The sequence below is a fragment of the Musca domestica genome, unplaced genomic scaffold (genome assembly GCF_030504385.1).
Source record: "Musca domestica strain aabys unplaced genomic scaffold, Musca_domestica.polishedcontigs.V.1.1 48, whole genome shotgun sequence".
In the NCBI taxonomy this organism is placed as follows: Eukaryota; Metazoa; Arthropoda; class Insecta; order Diptera; family Muscidae; genus Musca; species Musca domestica.
Window position 1 is genome coordinate 390172 of NW_026712340.1, and position 21075 is coordinate 411246.

At 35.9% G+C, this 21075-nt stretch overlaps 1 long non-coding RNA gene across 1 annotated transcript; it reads right to left on the reverse strand.

Moving 5' to 3' along the window:
• Window positions 1-429: 429 nt before the first annotated feature.
• Window positions 430-20287, reverse strand: LOC109612252 (uncharacterized). The gene is made up of 3 exons (XR_002194421.2): window positions 19607-20287; window positions 3312-3453; window positions 430-525 (listed from the first exon to the last, which is right to left on the reverse strand). It is a non-coding gene; the product is annotated as an uncharacterized LOC109612252 (long non-coding RNA).
• Window positions 20288-21075: the final 788 nt, after the last annotated feature.

Sequence of the window (21075 nt, forward strand, 5' to 3'; positions counted from 1 at the left end):
TTTTGGATGAATATGTACTATGAATAGGGTGTTCTTTCGGAGTGTGATGAAATGTGGAAGTATAGTGTTTGGGCAATCACAATGGGGAACACCTAATTTTTACCTTTGACAGTGTTTTTATTTATTTTTTGTAATTTATTAATTAAAATTATTTAAAGAAAACATTTCCATTATTAAAAATTAAGAAAAATTCATTGACCAAATTATCCGGTTTCTGGATGGCATACATATCATCTGGTTTCTCCTGAACTATTCGTATGCGTGAAATTTGAAGAGAACCGGATGTTATTTCGGATTTTATGAGAGTCATAATTACTTAAAATTTTGATTCGTAGAGTAGGAGGGGTTCGATATATTCCATTTTCACAGTGTGTTATTGAAAATATTGAGATGTGCCGAGTTTGAAAGTGATCGGATGCTAATTTCGCGTTTTATGAGCTTCATGGTTATTCTAAATTTGTATATTTTGTGGGGAAGGTAGTGGTCCATTATATCCGTTCATCTTGTGTTAATAAAAATATTGGTCTGTAAGAAATTTGAAAAGAATTGGAAGCGTATTTTCCATTTTATAAGGGTTTTGGTTATTCAAATTGTTGATATCTGACATCTAAAAACCAGATCTTGCTTAAATAGAAATGTGATAGGTATGAATATTGAAGATAATTTGACTCTTGTGTTACTTTTTATAAGCGTTATAATTAGTTAAAACGTTGACCTTTTGTGGGGGAGGTACTTGATGGAGTGTGCCGATACTGTCCATTTCCGCACCTTACCTAGTACTGATAAAAATATTAGGATTAGCATAGTTTGCAAAAGATTGGATAAGTTTTGAACAAATCGAACATTTCCTTCGATAGTTATTGTGCGGGCGGACGGCCGGACACCCCTAGTTCGACTCCAAATGGTCTGAAACGGATTTGGTTCTAGGGTCTAAACCTGTTGTCTGGATGAGACATGTTTTGGCAATATTAAACGATATACAGAGTGAGATAAAAAAAAACTGCAACAAAGTCAAACGCCATAATGTTTAAATTTTTTTTAGATTTTATTGATTGAAAGTAAACAAGTAAAAAAACATTAAGTTCGGCCGGGCCAAACTTTTAATACCCTCCACCTTAGGGTAATGGAAACATTAGAAGAAATGTGGCAAAAACCATTAAAATGCCGAATATCGGGAGGTACCGTTATATGGGGGCTCTACCAAATCGTGGACCTACACATGCAAGGTTCCGCCAACGGAGCTAGAACCCATTATGACCTTCAAATACCAATTTTCAGACAAATACGTGAAAAAAATGTGGCAAAAATCATCAAATTACCGAATATCGGGAGGTACCGTTATATGGGGGCTATACCAAAACGTGGACCTATAATTACAATGACTCGCCACACGAACTGGGACCCATTATGATCTACAACTACCAAATTTTCAATGAAATTCGTGAAAAAATCAGTCAAAAATCATCAAAATACCGAATATTGGGAGGTACCGTTATATGGGGACTATACCAAAACGTGAACCTATACATACAATGTTTCGCCACACGTACAGGGACCCGTTATGACCTACAAATACCAATTTTCAGACAAATCCGTTAAATAATGTGGCATAAATCATCAAAATACCGAATATCGGGAGGTACCGTTATATGGGGACTATACCAGAACGTGGACCGATATATCTCATTTTCAATACCAACCATCCTAGACACAATACCAATTGCTCTGCTAAATTTTGGCGCTCTACGTCAAATAATGTGGGCTGTATCGTGATTTCAACAGACAGACAGACAGACAGACGGACATCGTTAAATCGACTTAGAATTTTATGCTGATTATGAATATATATACTTTATGGGGTCTACGACGAATATTTAAGGATGTTACAAACGGAATGACAAAGTTAATATACCCTCCTTTCCAAGGTGGAGGGTATAAAAATATCGGAAATAGCATCAAATTTTAGAATAAGTTTAGATTTGTTCGAGTTGGTCACCTTTGGCACGAATTAAGGCCTTCAAACTTCAAACGGCCAATGAAACCGTCACACGCTGCTCGAATGTTGCTCTGCGGTATTTTGGTCCATTCCCGACGAAGCGCTTTGGTATTTTTTAGTGCCAACCTTGCTTTTCAAAATACTCCAGACACAATAGTGGCCGTTGTGCGCTGAAAATGAAGCGAGTAACCTCATTTTGTAACCATTCTTGGGTGGCGCGTGCTAAGTGCAATGGTGCTGAGTCCTGTTGGAATGTCCAAGGTCTGCGGTCAAAATGTTTGCGTGGCCAAGGCTTTAATACACCATCCAGAATATTTTTGCGATAATATTCGGCATTTATTTTGATGCCACGGTCGATTAATACGAGCGGAGAGCGACCTTCGGCTTTTATGGAGGCCCACACCATCACCATGGTCGGCGCTTGAGTTCTGGTGGCCAACCGAAGGTGCATATTTTCAGCTGACCTCTTTGGCAAGTAAACACGTTCATTTTGTTTGTTTAGAAACTGCTGGACAACGAATGTTTTCTCATCGGAGAGAGAGAAAACCAAATTCGGCAGTTCACCACTTTCGGCCAAGCGAACCAATTCTTTAGCTCTTTTGAGTCTATTTTCTTTCAGTTGCGGTGTAAGTTCTTACACTTTTTGGAATTTCAATGACTTTACCCCGAGCTCACCAGTATCACGGTAACGAGCGATGATACGAAACATAAAATATTTACTCACATTGAAATGCTGGAGTGCTCTAACGATAGCCACTTGTGGTTTTACAGCCAAATATAAAGAAATCACACTATCACGCTTGAATTCCATCTATGAGAAACCCTTCTTCTGGTCTTCTATGAGAAGACCTTCTGCTCTTTTCTGAGAAAAACTTTTTTTCTGGAACATTCTCACCAAAATGCTTTTGTACGATTTTAAATAATGTAATGAGCTGTCACTGGAATAATTTTAACAGCTGTTGGACGAGTGGCTTTGAAAAGACAGCAGTCTTAAGTTGGTTGCAGTTTTTTCATCTCACCCTGTATATTCCCCTGTAGCCATAAAGGGGGATTTAGCCACTCCCGATCGATCCAAAAGGTTAAATATGGTGAGATTTTTAGTACCTTTCTAAGGAAATATAAACTCCTAGTTTTTTATCTCTAAATACCAGTTGCACTGCATTCCGTACCTTTGCTTTTTCCCAAAAATCCTCTCAAATCAAATCTCTTTGCGCTAAACGTTACCCAGATACAACAATTTTAGATTCTAGTTTCAGTAGTCTCGTTTTGGAGTTGATAAATCAGTGAATAATTAAATAATGCTGGTTTTACTTACCGCCGTAATATTGTTTCTGTCACGCCAAAATGCATTCCTTTTCTCCAAAATTATGAAGACACACTGCTCGCCTAAGAGACAACGATTAGTTGGTCTAGCAGGAGAAGCATTCCAATGTCTTTGCACTGCCGTCAAACATCCTCTAAAAAGAAGGAGAACACAAGATAGTTTTTCGTGCTGGATAAATGACGAACACAACATAAGAACAACTTGGCATGGTGAAAGAGACTCCTCCAGTCAGTGGCAAACTCAACTGAGTGAGATGGATGTGGTGCAGAAAGTCATAAATTAATTTTGATGCAATATAAAATATTTTCAAATATAAATCTGAAACAATTTTCTTCTACGAATTCAAGCAACCAACCTTCCTCCCCCTTGTGAAAATCGACTACAAAACTAGAACATTTTGCTGTTGCTTAAATTGCAGATTAAACTCAAATTACTTTATTAATCAAAACATTGTTGTTGTTGTTGGTAAATAATATCTTTATGATCATGGGATTTGTGTATGACACAAATTGCTTTCATCTTTTGGCCTCCGATACAATAACAACAACAAGAAAAACCTACACACATTAAACGAATGGAGGGTGCTGTCGCTCTCTTTTTCCAGCAGCTCTGACAAAGGGGACCGCAGACATGGAAATGTTGTTGTAAATGTAAATGTTTAGTTGTAATGCCGGGCCGACCGTTTAGGTGTCATTTTATGTCATCATTTATAATAATTAGCCGTGTTGTTTGTTGGCGCCATCGTTGCGGAATGCGTGCGCGGGGAAGTTCTTGAACTTATGAAATGATACGTAACGAATTCCGAGGAAAATACACGTGAACTTTCCCAAAAGAGGAAAAATATGGAAAATTGAAATTGTATTGACGCGACAATATCCTTAATATCCTAAAAAGTGTGTCTACAATGAAGATGGTATTTGTATGGAAAAATTTGAGGTATTTATTTCAATATTGAATTGTCGCGATATTGTAAAAAGGAAAATGTGGCATGGCGCCTGGTTGTAGTCAAACATGAGGGAGATTTAAAAAAAATCAAATTGTTTCAAATAGATTATTTTGACCGAAATCGAATTATCTGAATCTTTATTTTTATACCCTCAGCCATATGGCTAGAGAGGGTATATATCATTTGATACGGTCAAAACGTGCCAAGTCTAGGTCAAAATTTAGGTCTCTTTGGACAAAATCCGTTTCAGGACATTTGGAGTCGATCTAGTGATGTCCGTCTGTCTGGCTGGTGCGCACGATAACTCTCGAGGGAAGCAGCCGATTTGGTCCAAACTTTGTACTATTTTTGTCAAACTTAGATAGAGTTCGGAGATGAGCAATATCGGCCCACTCCTTCTGGTACCTCCTCCACAAAAGGTCGAAATTTCCAAAAAAAAAAAATATTTTCTGTCAGGTCAGCTGCGTAAATGGACAAAATCGGTCCACTCCATCAAGTACCTCCCCCACAAAGGTTCAAAATTTTGAATAATTACAACTCTTATAAAATGTCCAATTATCTTCAAATTTCACACATCCCAATATTTTTATTAACCCAAGGTCTGGTGTTAAGATGGAAAACATCGGTCTACTCCTTCTGGTAACTACCCCACAAAAGGTCGAAATTTTCCAAAAAAATATATTTTCTGCAGAGAAAGAGAAACGATAATCCGATTTTGATCCAATTTTGCAAATCCTAATATCTGCGTTAGTGCTAGGTCAGGTGCGAAAATGGAGAATATCGGTCCACTCCATCAAGTACATCCCCCCCCCCCCCCCCCCCCCCCCCCACAAAGGTCAAAATATTGAATAATAACAACTCTTATAAAATGTGATGTAACTGTCCGGTTATCTTCAAATTACACATATCACAATATTTTTATTAACCCAAGGTATGGTGCTGAGATAGAATATATCGGTCCACTCCTTCTGGTACCTACCCTTACAAAAGGTCGAAATTTAAAAAATAATATATATTTTCTGCCGATTTTCTCCAACTTTGCAAATCCTTATATTTGCCTCAGTTCTCGGTCCGGCGCGAAAATTTAAAATCGGTCGGAAAATTTACATCGGTCCATTCCATCAAGTGCTTCCCCCACAAATGGTCAAAGTTTTGAATAATACTTTTATAAGCCCAAGGTCTGGTGCTAAGATGGAATATATCGGTCCACTCCTTCTGGTACCTCCCTCATAAAAAGGTCGAAATTTTGAATATCCATTATGCTCATAAAACGCGGAATTAACATCCGAATTCATTTAGATTCACCTGAATATTTCAATCAACACAGTTATAAAAACGGTAGAGATGGTACCATTCCTTCTGGTACCACCCCTATAAAGGGTCAAAATTTTAAATATCCATGAAGGTCATAAAACGCGAAATAAGCATCAGGTTCTATTTATATTTCACACATCCCATTATTTCTACTTACACAAGATCTATTGTGAAAATGGGATATATCGGTCAACTCCTTCCGGTACCTCCTCCACAAAGGTTCAACATTTTGAATATCCATGAAGCTCAGAAAAAGCTAAATTAACATTCAATTCCATTCTAGACTTGGTACATCTCCATATTTCCATCAACACAAGATTTGTTATAAAGATTGTAGAGATCGGACCATTCCTTCTCGGATCGGACCATATAGTGTTCAAGATTTAAAAACAAAACTCTCAAAGAAATTGAAATAAGCATCCAACTATCCTCAAATTTCACACATACAAACATTTTGGCAAACACAAGATCCGTTTGTGAAGATGATATATATCTGCGGACCCCTTCTGGTACCTTTCCCACAAAAAGTCACAATTTTCAGTAATTTTATCTGTTTTAACTTGCGGATCAACAACTCAGAAACCTGAGATGAATATGGAATTTTTGATTTCACATAAATTGGATATAAATTTTTGATTTTCTTGTAACTTTGCCAATACAAACATTTTTATATGTATTCGATGAAGCATGAAAATGGAATAGTTTGATCGACTATACCTGGTACCTCACGCACATGTTAACATTTTCAAAAAATTATCACATGTGTCAAGTAAAGTTAATATTTATATCGTATTTATTTAGGTCCGATACGAAGTAGACAATATTTGCCCATAGAGGGTCAAAAGTTTGAATAATCATAACAGAAGTCAAAATATATTTAAATAATCGAACAATGGCTGAGGGTATTAGTAAGTCGGCAGAACCAATTGATACTTTTTATCTTGTTTTAAATAAAAGTTAATTTTTCATACTTTATGGCCAGATTACTCCTTTAGACGATCACATCCATACTTCAAATTAAAATATAACTCAAATACAAATATAAAAAAGAATATGATTTTTTTTATTTTGGAAATTAATATGCATGTAAGCATTTTGAGCTATATCTTACTAGTGGAGAATTTCCTTAGTAAAATACAGCTCCAAATACTTATATGCATATTTATGAACATTAGATTTCCAAATATAGGTACGAAATATTTTATTTTTCTTCGACTTCCGCTTAAGTTGCACTAAACTTGCTTTTTAATCATATTTTTTTTTTCAACTACAATTGTTATTTTCCCTCTTCTTTGCAATGAAATTATTTAGAATTTCCATTTATAACAGCGTGATTCAAATAAAACAGTTTAACTTCCTCTGTTTACATGAATCACCCGTTAAATTTGCAGCGCCATCTGGTAGTGGGTAGTGTTGGGACAGAAATAAACAAAAGTATTTGTAAAGAGAAAAATGATCAACACTTTTAATTGTCTCTTACATCTCTCATAAAGAGAATTTGAGATTGAGATCCAATAGGCATTAAATAAAAATAATAATACCGACTACCTCATCAACGCGCATAGCCTCTATGCATGCTATATTGGCTAAGGTCAGGGTTGGGAGCAAAGAAAGATCGAGAGATGTGTACATTTGTGAGCAGTAAGCAGACGCACAACAACAACCATACGATTAAACAAAAAATATAAAACAATGAAGGAAAGATGAAAATAAAATTGAATGGGAGAGCACGGGATGGATGATTGAACATGTGGACGGGTGGTCTCATTGAAGAGTCTTCAATGAAGACTATCAGTGCATCATCTGTATTATTTGTTGCTAGCCGGTTAGTTTACAAACTAGGTACATATAAACATTTGTTTGTATGTATGTAGTTATATACTATCTATCGCTTGGTAGTTCAACATTGAAAATTGTTTATTTTTATAAACAAATTCACGACAAAAATAAATCTAATTGGCACAGATTCACACGTACATAGTACCAGATAGATTAGAGATTTTTGTCAAGTGGCATGAGGGAGAGAGAGAGCAGAAATTTGACAATTTCTAATTGGGAATTGATTAGATGACTGACTGACAAAACATGACTTACATTCAAGCTGTTTTTTTTTGTGCTGTCAGATTACAAAGGTGACTAATTTTTGTTGTTTTTATTTGATCATGCTGTATGCGTGTGTTGCATTTAATTTTGAAAATACATAGCTTGTGTAGTTTTTTTTATTTATTTTAACTTGAAGGTCATTTGTACTTTTTGTAAATTATTATTTAATTTTTGGTAAATACATATTAACAATACTTCTGGGAATCCCAAATACCTACGTTTATTGTATTTTATATTTGATATCTTGATGCCGTGCTTAGAACCCACATTTCATTAAAAATATTTAAACTCATTGCAAAACTTTTTTGTTTTAAGTAGTATATCTATAAAATAGTGTGGGTATTTCGTGGATAATAGAATGAAATGTCGTAACTCCATTAGTTGAAAAGCACGAAAAAAGTGTGGTCTAGAAATGGATTCGAGGGAAATTGTGAAATAATTGCTGTTCCGGGAAACCATATTTCCGTGACATGTGACCGGGAATATGGTTGGAGTAAAAATTGTAAAGCAAAAAGATTGCAAAAGTTGATCATTTTTCACGCATGGAAACAAAGCTAATAAAATCAATTCGGGCAAAATTCAGGACCAAAATAACGGTACCGGTACATGTACAGGGTGAGATAAAAAAAGACAAATGCCATAATTTTATACCCTCCACCATAGTTTGTAGGGTATAATAAGTATGTCATTCTGTTTGTAACACCTCGAAATATACATTTTAGACCCCACAAAGTACACATATTCTTGATCAGCATAAACTTTTATGTCGATTTAGGAGATGTCCGCCCATCTGTCCGTCTGTCTGTGGAAATCACTCTAGCTTCCGAACGAATTGAAGCAGATTGATAAAATTTTACTCAAATGTATATTATGCCTGCAGGACTTTTGGTATTGAAAATGGATCATATAGTTTTAATATAGCCCCCATATAACGGTATCTCCCGATATTTGGTATTTTGATGATTCTTGCGGCAATAATCATCGGGATTGTTTCAAATTTTGTCTGTGCAGGTCCACGTCTTCGTAAAGCCGCATTATAACTGTACCTCCCGATTTTTGGTACTTTGTTGATTTTAGAGACATTATTCATCGAAATTGTTTCAAATTTGGTATTTGATGTTCGTAGTGAATACTACATCCTAATATAGCCCCTTTATATGGGTTCAACCCTATATACGGCATTTTGATGATTTCAGCGACCTTATTGACCAGAATTGTTTCAAATTTCGTATTTGAATATTGTAATGGCCTATGATACAAAAATTCTTATGCAGGTCCACGTCTTCGTATATCTCCCATTTAACGATACCTCCCCATATATTGTGTATTTTGGCGTTTTTGCGACATTATTCACCAGCAGTTTCTAGTTTCGTATTTGAATATTGTATATATAAATCCGGTCATGAGTAAATCTATTTATACCCTACACCACACTGTGGTACAGAGTATGAGGTCTGATATACAGGGTGAGATAAAAAACTGCAACAAAGTCAAACGTCATAATTTTTACATTTTTTTAAATTTTATTGAATTAAAGCAAAAAATGTCGGAAACAGCATATAATTTTGGAATATGTTTAGGTTTGTTCGAATTGGTAACTTTTGGCACGAATTATGGTCTTCAATGAAACCGTCACACGCTGCCCGAATGTTGATCTGCTGTATTTTGGCCCATTCCTGGCGAAGTGCTTGATTGAGGTGATTGACTTTTTGCTTTCCAAAATACACAATAGTCCAACGGATTGGTATCCGGAGATTTCGGTGGCCGTTGTGCACTGGAAATGAAGCGAGGAACCTCATTATGAAACCATTCTTGGGTGGCGCGTGCTGAGTGCGTTGGTGCATGAGTCACGTTGCAATGTCCAAGGTCTGCGGCCTAAATGATTGCGTGCCTAAGGCTTTAATACACCCTCCAGAATATTTTCACGATAATATTTTTTCTAATGCCACAGTCGATTAATGCGAGCGGAGAGCGGCCAACACCATCACCATGCCCGGCGCTTGAGTTCTGGTGACCAACCGAAGGTGCACATTTTCAGCTGACCTCTTTGGCAAGTAAACACGATCATTTTGTTTGTTTATAAACTGCTGGACAACGAATGTTTTCTCATCGGAGAAAACCAAATTCGGTAGTTCAACACTGTAAGTTCTTGAACATTTTGGAATATCAATGACTTTATCCCGAGCTTGTTCTTCAATATTTTCCGAGTCATTTTTCGGCCACTGCGACGCGGGTTTCGATCAATTTGCTTCTTTATTTTCGAACCATTTCTGCTGATGTTGCTGTTTTCTTCCGTCCACTTCCTTGAAGTCGGGCTACGCTACCAGTATCACGGTAACGAGCGATGGTACGAGACACAAGAGATTTATTCACATTTAAATGCTGGAGTGCTCTAACGATAGTCACTTGTGGTTTTCCAGCCAAATATAAAGAAATCACACTATCGCGCTTGAATTCCATCACGAATAACTTTTTTTCTGGACAATTCTCACCAAAATGCTTTTGTACGCTTGTAAACAACATAATGAGCTGTCACTGGAATAATTTTAACAGCTATCGGACGAGTGACTTAGAAATGACAGCAGTCTAAAGTTGGTTGCAGTTTTCTCATCTCACCCTGTATATGTTCATGATCAGCATAAAATTCTAAGTCGATTTAACGATGTCCGCAGAGCTTCAAAATTTGGCAGAACAATGTGTATTGTGTCTAGGGTGGTTTGTATTGAAAATAATATATATCGGTCCACGTTTTTGGTATAGCCGCCATATAACGGTACCTCCCGATATTGGGTATTTTGATGATGTTTGCTTCATTTTTCCATGGAATATTCAAAAAATTGGCATTTGTAGGTCATAATGGGTTCTAGCTCCGGTGGAAAATCATGGGTATTTTCATGATTTTCACCACATTTTTGTTCAAAAATTGGTAATTATTGTTCATAATGGGTTCTAGCTCTATATAGCACATACAATTGTTATTTGTTTAATTGTTATTTTTGTCCTCACAGCCGATATTTGGGAAAAAATATTCAGTATTTATTAAGATCTGCTCCAGAAGATCATTCAGTATTCCCCAAATAGAATCCTTTAATAATTTCCCCCCAAGGGGTCTTAACAGGTGCCAGGAAAGACAACATTCTGTTCTCTCGACAGGAGTACGTTTTTAGGTCTCGAGTACAGGTCCTGTCTTTGAAAAAAAAAGGAAATAGAAGACCAGATTCCTAACGATCTTCTACCTATAGAATACCTCATAAAGGCTTACTAAGTATGGGAAAACTCTATCTATAGAAGACTTGAAATTCTTCTATAAAAGTCCATTCGAAGGACTCCTAATCTAAATATTTTAACGAATAAATAAATTTACAATATTCCCCAATCTGACTTAATACCCTCCTGCATAGCAACGACAACCAGTTGCCCATAAATAATATTTTGCAGGTTTTTGTTGTTTCGTGTCATGCATTTCATTCCGGTACATATGGACAGACAAACAGATGGCTATAGAGAGGGACAGGTACTTGAATTGAAGTGCCGTTCCGCTGATATTTTTTGCCTTTCTTAAGGTTACGCACTTTTTTCATTTCTAAAACCGGAGTGTTTCAGCGCGAGTGTGTGCGTGTGTGTGTGTGTGGTTATTAAGTGTCTGTGCCTCTCGGTTTGAATAATGAATTGGCAATAATTTTGATTTATATTTTATTCGAATGAGAAATAAAAACAGCAACCGCAAAAATAGCTGTAGCACCAACAACAAAAGCAGCAAAAATAAAACTAATAATCGTTGGAATAAAAAAGGGTATTATTTTTCGCAAAAAAAAAAAAAAAAAAAACAAATCGGAGAACCGTACTCAAGCACGCAATTAAGCGGTTTTTTTTCGCAAAGTATAGAAGCGTATTTTGTGGCATAAATTGAATTGTTTTCGCTGTTGTTGTTGTTGTTTTTGTTGTACGAGAAGTAATCACAATGTGTATTGTTAACCGGAAATTAATTGTATTTGTAACTGTTTATAATAACATTTCAATGAAATCGGTATTGAATTCACTTCCAATAAATACTTTGTTTCTTGATTGCGGATTTATTGTTCTGCGACTCTTAATGAGATTTATTTGTGCGATTATATTTCTACTTCTAATGATCTGCTCATATTGACCTGTTAGCCGAATTCTAAGGATTTCCGCATGGCCATGACTCTAAGTGCACTCAAAGAATATATATTTTGAGTGTTTGGAAATTGGTAATTAAAATGAAATAAAAATAAAAAGTTGTGGAATATTTTGAAAAACTGGAAACTCCATACCTAGATGTACTGTAGGGGACGTTTTGAATGTGGAAGAAGTAGATAAACTCTTATATGAATAGAATAATTGTAGGATAGCTACCATGCACTTAAAAGCTGAAGAAGGTTGTAAACATATTTTCTTCTGGTTTTTCGCTTGGTTTGAGTTCATGGTACTGTATTTCGTACCTTAAAGCACATTTGTGTACCCTTGTAGTATAAACTTTTCTCGGTCCATTAATGTTAATGGCACGGTATTCAGTAAATTTATTACCGTGCCTTTTTTGAACGAAATTTTCGAAATTTTTATTGCCATTAATTTTATTGCAGACAAAATCGCGGATATATGGATTGAATGGGACAAATGGTAAAATATTTAGTACCTTTAAGTACTTTTGGTACAAAACTCCTGAAATACTTTTTGTGCACCTTTCTATCAAAGTCTAAGTTTTTCTGATCCCTCTACAGGGTGAGATGAAATAACTGCAACCAACTTCAGACTGCTGTCATTTCTAAGCCACTCGTCCGACAGCTCTTAAAATTATTCCAGTGACTGCTCATTATATTGTTTACAAGCGTACAAAAGCATTTTGGTAAGAATTTTCCAGAAAAAAGTTATTCTCGAATTCAAGCGTGATAGTGTGATTTTCTTATAGTTGGCTGGAAAACCACAAGTGGCTATTGTTAGAGCAGTCCAGCATTTAAATGTGAATAAATCGCTTGTTATCGTGATACTGGTAGCGTAGCACGATCGACGTTAAGGAAGTGGACGGAAGAAAACCGCAACATCAGCAAAATGATTCAAAAAGTAAAGAAGCGACTTGTTCGAAGCCCGCGTCGCAGTGGCCGAAAAATTCGGCAAATATTGAAAAATGAGCTCGGGGTAAAGTCATTGAAATTCCAAAAAGTGCAAGAACTTACACCGCAACGGAATAAAAATGGTCTCAAAAAAGCTAAAGAGTTGCTTCGCTTGGCCGAAAGTGGTGAACTGCCGAATTTGGTTACCTCCGATGAGAAAACATTCGTTGTCCAGCTGTTTGTAAACAAACAAAATGATCGTGTTTACTTGCCAAAGAGGTCAGCTGAAAATTTGCACCTTCGGTCGGCCACCAGAATTCAAGCGCCGGTCATAGTGATTGCGTGAAGAGCCATTAACAGCCGATGGCTGCTCTCTGCTCGTATTAATCGACCGTGGCATCAGAATAAATGTCGAATATTGTCGCGAAAATATTCTGGAGGGTGTATTAAAGCCTTGGGCAGCCAAGCATTTTTGCCACAGACGTTGGACATTTCCAACAGAACTCAGCGCCATCGCACTCAATACGCGCCACCCAAGAATGGTTACAAAATGAGGTTCCTCGCTTCATTTTCAACGCAAAATGTCCACCAAAATCTCCGAATACCAATCCGTTGGATTATTGTATCTGGAGTACTTGAAAGCAAGGTTGGCACTAAAAAATTCCAAAGTGTCGATCTCCTCAAGCAAGCGCTTCGCCGGGAATGGGCCAAAATACAGCAGAGCAACATTCGGGCAGCCTATGACGGTTTCATTAGCCGTTTTAAGTCCACAATTTGTGCCAAAGGTGACCAATTCAAACAAATCTAACTTATTCTAAAATTTGATGCTATTTCCGACATTTTCATTCAATAAAATTAAAAAGAAGTAATAAAGCTGTAAGTTCGGCCGGGCCGAACTTTGAATTCCCTCCACCATTTGGAACGAATTTGGCAATTTTTAAAAAACAAAAAAATCCGTTAAAAATTCTGTTAAAATCTTAAAAATACCGAATGCAGCTATTATATTAGAGTCTATACGATGACATGAACCTGCGTAGGTAACATTTGTCATAAGCCATTACAATATTCAAATATTATAATGTTGATAAAATCAAAATACCGAATATTGGGAGGTACCGTTATATGGGGGCAATACGAAGACGTGGACCTGCACAGACAATTTTCTATCTTAGGCTGTAGTATCCATTACGAACTTCAAATACCAAATTTGAAACTATTCCGGCGAATAATGTTGCTAAAATCAGCAAAATAACGAATATCGGGAGGTACCGTTATATGGGGGCAATACCAAAACGTGGACCTACATGGCCCATTTTCAATACCAAAAGTCCTGCAGACATAAAATACGTGGATCTACATGGCCCATTTTCAATACCAAAAGTCCTGCAGACATAACATACATTAGAGCAACATTTTATCAATCTACTTCAATTCGTTCGAAAGCTAGAGTGACTTTCACAGACGGTCAGACATAGAATCGACATAGAATGTAATGCTAATAATTTTATGCGTATTTCGAGGTGTTACAAACGGAATGACAAACGTAATATACCCTCCATACTATGGTGAAATGTAAAATGTAAATGCACTCCAGGATTATTCTTCCTCGATTATTGATCTGATAGTCTTTCAAAAAATATTATGTAGAAACGCCATTTACAAAAAATCCAGCTTTTGGTATAGCCCTTATAAAAAGATATCGCCTTATTCTATTTTTTCTAGAGTTCATGCCATATTTTCCAATCGATTTGGCTTCAAATGGGTTGTGCGTAGAACACTTTTTATACCCTACACCACAAGGTGGTCAGGGTATTATGTCTTTGTGCATTTGTTTGTAACAGGCAAAAGGAAACGAGATAGACCCATAGTTCCTTTTGATGATCTGCATAGAATCACATTCTGAGTCGATTTATGCCTGTCCGTCCGTCCATGTATTTTTGTAAACAAAGTACAGTTCGCATTTATTGCCCGATCCAGATGAAATTTTGCATAAATCATTTGTTTGGCCCAAGGACGAACCCTATTGAAATTGGAGATAATCGGTCATAATTTAGTTATAGCTCCCATATATATCTTCGTCCGATTTGCCTTTTATTGTGCACCAAACGTGTAATATCAGCCCGAATAGTATGAAATTTTGCATATACAACCAAATTAGGCCTGAAAATAAGTATGCCAAATTCGAAATTGGTTCAGATATAGCTATAGCTCCCATATATATTGTTCATCCGATTTGTTATTTTTGTCCTCTGCAGCCGTAATATGCACTCTGTAACAACAATATTTGGGGAAATATATCAAATACAGCTCAGAAATACCTTTGCTAAATTTTATCGAGATCGGTTCAGATTTGGATATTGCCTCCATATATAACTTCGTCCGATTTAGTTTTGATTGTGCACCAAACGTCTAATATTTGTCCAAATGAGATGAAATTTGACACTTACGACCGAATTGAGTCTAAAAGATAGTACGTCAAATTTGGTGAAGATCGGTTCAGATATAGCTATAGCTCCCATATATATTGTTCATCCGATTTGTTACCCACAGCCGTAACATGCACTCCGTAACAACGATATTCAGGGAAATATATCGAACACAGCTCAGAAATATCTTTGCCAAATTTTATCGAAATCGGTTCGGATTTAGATATAGCTCCCATATATATTTTTATCCGATTTCAAATCAATTGTGCACCAAATGGGCAATACAAGTCCGAATTTAAAAATACAAATGCTTCGGCATAGACCTTTGAACTTTATAATTATAATCCCATAAAAACTTTTAATTGTTAGTTGGCCCCGCCCGACTAAGACTTTCTTTACTGGTTTATTTACAGATTAGTTTATAATTTTATGACTCATTTTTAATATGAGGGTCCTGTGTATTATACTTATATTAAACATCTTCTGTTCGAAAGATTTTTATCCACGAAGAAACAAAACACTAATATTCTATAACAGTTATTTAATGTGTTTATGTGAGAAACGCTCTAGCAGCATCACTGAACATACGCCACATAAACACTGTTCCATGTTATTATTCCCCCTTTGTTATTCTCTTTACTTTTGGTTAGCAATACCGTAGTGACTACGGCGTAGTCACTAGCATAAATATGAATAGAAATGGGCACAACATCATGCATCAAACAAATTATGGAGCACGTTTCACTCGAATTCTTGACTATTTCAATTAATGACAAAACACATTTCATTCATGAATTTTGTTCAATTGGTGAATTATTTATCTCAAACTTATCGATTCCAAAGCTGTCGACTCAAACTGAGCCTTTGCCACCAACCAACAAAAAATAAAAGATGACGAGAATCGTGTGTGGGATGTTTATTGTCTCCATATAATTTTATTTGTCAACGTGTCTTCCATACAAAAAAGTCCATTTATGTTTCCAATGCAAATTGTTTTTTGTGGTGTTCGGTATTCTTAATTGCTGGAAGATGAACATAACCATTGGATAACACCATCATCAAATAATTCTGATTTGAATTTGATTTAAGGAGAACATTTAAAATCGTTTCATTGGATCTTTAATGACATGTCTGCATGTCTTTGCAGACATTTTGGGGTGGAACGTGCAGGTGAACACGTAGATATTTAGACGTTGACGTACATTCTTGTAGGATACGTATTTTGAATTTCATACACTGAGCTACAAAAAATATATATAAAAACAAGTTAAAAAGTTTCGGTCGGTTTTGCCGACAGATGCCTACCCTCAGCCAATGTTCAATTATTTAAAAATTCTTTGGCTTCTGTTATGATTTTTCAAACTGTTGACCCTCTATGAAGTAGGTTCTGAAGGAATGGACCAATATTGTCAGACCTAAATAAATATGACATAAATATTGTGACGTGTCAGGCTTGGACTATATCGACTGATTCCTGAACTTTATATGAGATATGTGATAATTTTTTGAAAATGTTAAAATGTGCATGAGTTACCATATATAGTAGACCGAAGTATTCCATTTTCATACTTCACCTAATACAGACAAAAATATTGGTATGGGCAAAATTACAAGAAAATCGAACAATTTTATGCGAAATCATAAATTCCATATTCATTTCAGGTTTCTTGCTGAGAGAAATATTTAGATATAGCAAGTTGCACAGAATCGCTGACTTCTTTCGCAAGTTTAACACATAAAAGTATTGAAAATTGTGATCGTTTGTGGGGGCGGTTCCAGAAGGGATTCACAGATTTATATCATCTTCACAGCAGATTTGGGTGACATTTGAAGAGAACGTCTAATTCTCCTTTTCTTTTGCATTATTTTTTTCTTTTTTTTGTGGAGCAGGTTCCAGAAGAGCTTTTTATGAGCTTTATGGGTATTCACAATTTTGACCCTTTGTGGGGGAGGCACCAGAAGGAATGGACCGATATATCTCATCTTCACAGCAGATCTTGTGTTAATAGAAATAATGGGAGTTGTTCAATATAAAGAGAATCGGATGCTTATTTCGGATTTTATAATCGTTTTTGTTATTCAAAACATTGACCCATTGTGGGGAAGGTACCAGAAGGAATGATCCGATCCCTATCTTCTTTATAACAGGTCTTCTTGTGATAGAAATATTGATATGTGCCAAATCTCACTGGAATCGGATATTAATTTCGCGTTTTATGAGCTTCATGGATATTCAAAATTTTGACCCTTTTGTGGGGGAGGTACCAGAAGGATTGGACCGATATATCTCATCTTCACAGCAGATCTTGTGTTAATAGAAATAATGGGATGTGTGTAACTTGAAGATAACCGAATGCTTATTTCTAACTTTATGATCGTTTAGGTTTTTCAAAATGTCGACCCTTTGTGGGGGGAGGTACCAGAAGGAATGATCTGATCCCAACCATCTTTATAACAGATTTGGTGTTGATAGAAATATTGAGATACGCCAAGTTTAAATGGAATAGAATGTTAATTTTGCGTTTTATGAGTTTCATGGATATTCAAAATTTTGACCCTTTGTGGTGGAGGTACCAGAAGGAGTGGACCGATTTATTCCATCTTCACAGTATATCTTATGTTAATAGAAATAATGGGATGTGTGAAATTTGAAGATATCCGGACGCTTATTTTATGATCGTTTTGGTTATTCAAAATTTTGGCCCTTTGTGGGGGAGGTACCAGAAGGAGTGGATCGATATATTCCATCTTCACACCAGACCTTGGGTTAATAAAAATATTGTGATGTGTGTAATTCGAAGACAATTGGAATTTTACATCACATTTTATAAGAGTTATAATTATTCCAAATTTTGATCATTTGTGGGGGAGGTACTTGATGGAGTAGACCAGTAGTGTGCATTTTCGTTCCGGACCTAGCACTAATGTAAATATTAGAATTAGCAAAGTTGGAGCCAAATGGAATAATCTTTTCTCTTCCATTTCAACCTATTGTGGGGAATGTGCAGGAAGAAGTGGACCGATATTTCCCATCTCCGAACTCGATCTAAGATTGATAAAAATATTACGATGTACCAAGTTTGGACCAAAACGGATGCTCCGTTCGAAAGTTATCGTGCGCACCAGCCAGCAGAGAGATCAGCTTTTGGTATAGCCCTTATAAAAAGATATCGCCATATTTTATTTTTTTGTGGAGTTCATGCCATATTTTCCATATTTGCGTAGAACACTTTTTTATTTTCAGATTAGTTTTTAATTCTATGACTCACTTTTAATATAAGGGCCCTTTATATTATATTCATATTAAACATCTTCTGTTCGAAAGATTTCTATCCACGAAGAAACAAAAATACTAATATTCTAAGACACTTATTTAATGTGTTTATGTTAGAAACGCTACAGCAGCATCACTGAACATACGCCACATAAACACTGTTCCTTGTTATTATTTCCCCTTTGTTACTCTCTTTAGTTTTGGTTAACAATACCGTAGTGACTACGGCGTAGTCATTGGCATAAATATGAATAGAGCAAGAATAACAACAATCCCATAATAGAGAGAAAGAGAGTCGTGAACTTGAAAAGAAATAAAAATTGCAATTAAAAACCATTCTTGTAAATAAAAGAAGTATCAGTGCAAGAAAAAAATCTACTGTTTGCATAGGATAACTTAATTGTAAATTTATTCTTTCCATTTTCGCACCCAAGGAGTAATATTTATTGGAACATTTATAAATACATTTCAAAGTCTTTCTTTTCGAATAACATATTTGGGCATGGTAAAATAAAGATAATTGTATTATTACTCGTGTAGAAGGTGCGAATAATTATTGGATCTAAGTTTGATAAAAAATATTACGATGTACCAAGTTTGGACCAAAACGGATACTCCCTTCGAAAGTTATCGTGCCCACCAGCCAGACAGATAGACGCACGGACGGAAATCGCAAGATCGACTCTAAATTTCCTAAAACGGATTTGGTCCAAAGGTCTAAAACCGTTATTTCGATGACGCCCTTTTTGGCCGTATCAAATAAAATGTACCCTCTTATATGGCAAATATGGCTGAGGGTATAATAAAGGTAATATGGACTAAGCCAGAGGACTAATATTGACTAAGCCAAAGAACTTCGATATAATATAGTGAAGCAATTGCAGGTTCGTGGTCTAGGAGGTCAGAAATGTCAAGGTGAAGTCAGTATAGCAAGGTATTAAAAGGATTTTCAATTTACGCGCCACGTGTTTGGAAAAATTACAACCGATTTTGATATAATCTTCCACTTCAAAATCTCATCAAAATATCTATATTTAAACACACAAATTACAAACTAATTATTAATTTAATGAAAAAAGGTGTTATATCATCGCCAAAAATAAATTAAAAAAAGGGTAATAAAACAAACAATTTTATTAATTTATACAGACCTTAAGACACCATCTTGACACTCTAAGTTGGAGATTTTTGTGCATTTTTTTCAAAACCAACGACATGCTTTTATTGTAATTCGATTTCATGATCATCGAAAAGAGAAGAAGGTGGAGGAGGAGAGGAGGAGCAGCAGCAGAACATCCATATGCATACATTTTGCACTTTCCTTCTTGAGGTTCAATAACACGAGGCTTTGTTATTCAACATCGACAACAGCAGAGGCAACAGTTGCAGTTGTGGAGTCGTGTTTACCTGCCTGCCTGCCTGGTGGGCTGACTGGCTGCCAGTCGCTGCTGCTGCTGCTGTTGTGCATCACCGTTTTGGCAATGACCTTTACAATTTTTCGAAATTTTTGTTAACGTTTTCCACTTGACAATTAATTGCACTTAATGTCCATGTGAATGTTGTTGCAGTTGGGGTTTTTTTGTTGTTCTTCTCAATGTGATTAATACGTACGAACGTATTTGAGGGGAAACTTGTTTTTCGGAGAAGATTTCAGATGTTGTTGCTGGCTGTTGGCTGCTACGTTCATTCTTACTGTCGTGTGATGATTATTTCACATTGTTTATTACATACACACAAGCTGTGGTGACAGTTCTCAATTCGATTCGGCTTTTTTTTTTCCAATTTTGAATGAAAAATAAATTCGAAATATTTTCCAAAAATGACTGACTCTAATTAAAATTGAATTATTTATGGATGTCGACATTGTGATTCAATGCGATGAGGAAGTGATTAAACTTCTACACAAGTGGTAATTCACAAACGATGTTGTGAGTGAGCGAGTGTGCGCATTGTTTGAAGTTAGAATATTTGATTAAATGTGTATAAGAGATTAAGCTTGTGAGTTAATGACGATTGGATGGATCATCGAAGCCTATTCTGAAAGAATGAAACTAGAATCTTGACCTAGTCCATACTCCAACAAAGTTTATTTGCGCATTTACCCTTAACTTTTCAACCAGTAAAAAAGCAGTTAAGTTAAGCTGGGCTGAACTTTTGATACCCCCTTCATTTTAAATGACAATTTTTAAACATATAATCCAAATACTACATTAAAGTCAAACTTTTACCTTTTTTTTAAATTTTATTGAATGAAAGCAAAACAATTTGGAAATAGCTTCAAATTTTAGAATAAGTTTCGATTTGTTCGAATTGGTCAACTTTGGCACGAATTATGACCTTCCAACGGCCAATGAAACCGTCACACGCTGCCCGAATGTTTCTCTGCGGTATTTTGGCCCATTCCCGGCGAAGCACTTGCTTGAGTTGATCGACACTTTGGTATTTTTATACCCTCCACCTTGGAAAAGAGGGTATATTAACTTTGTCATTCCGTTTGTAACATCCTTAAATATTCGTCGTAGACCCCATAATGTATATATATTCATAATCAGCATAAAATTCTAAGACGATTTAACGATGTCCGTCTGTTGAAATCACGATACAGCCCACATTATTTGAC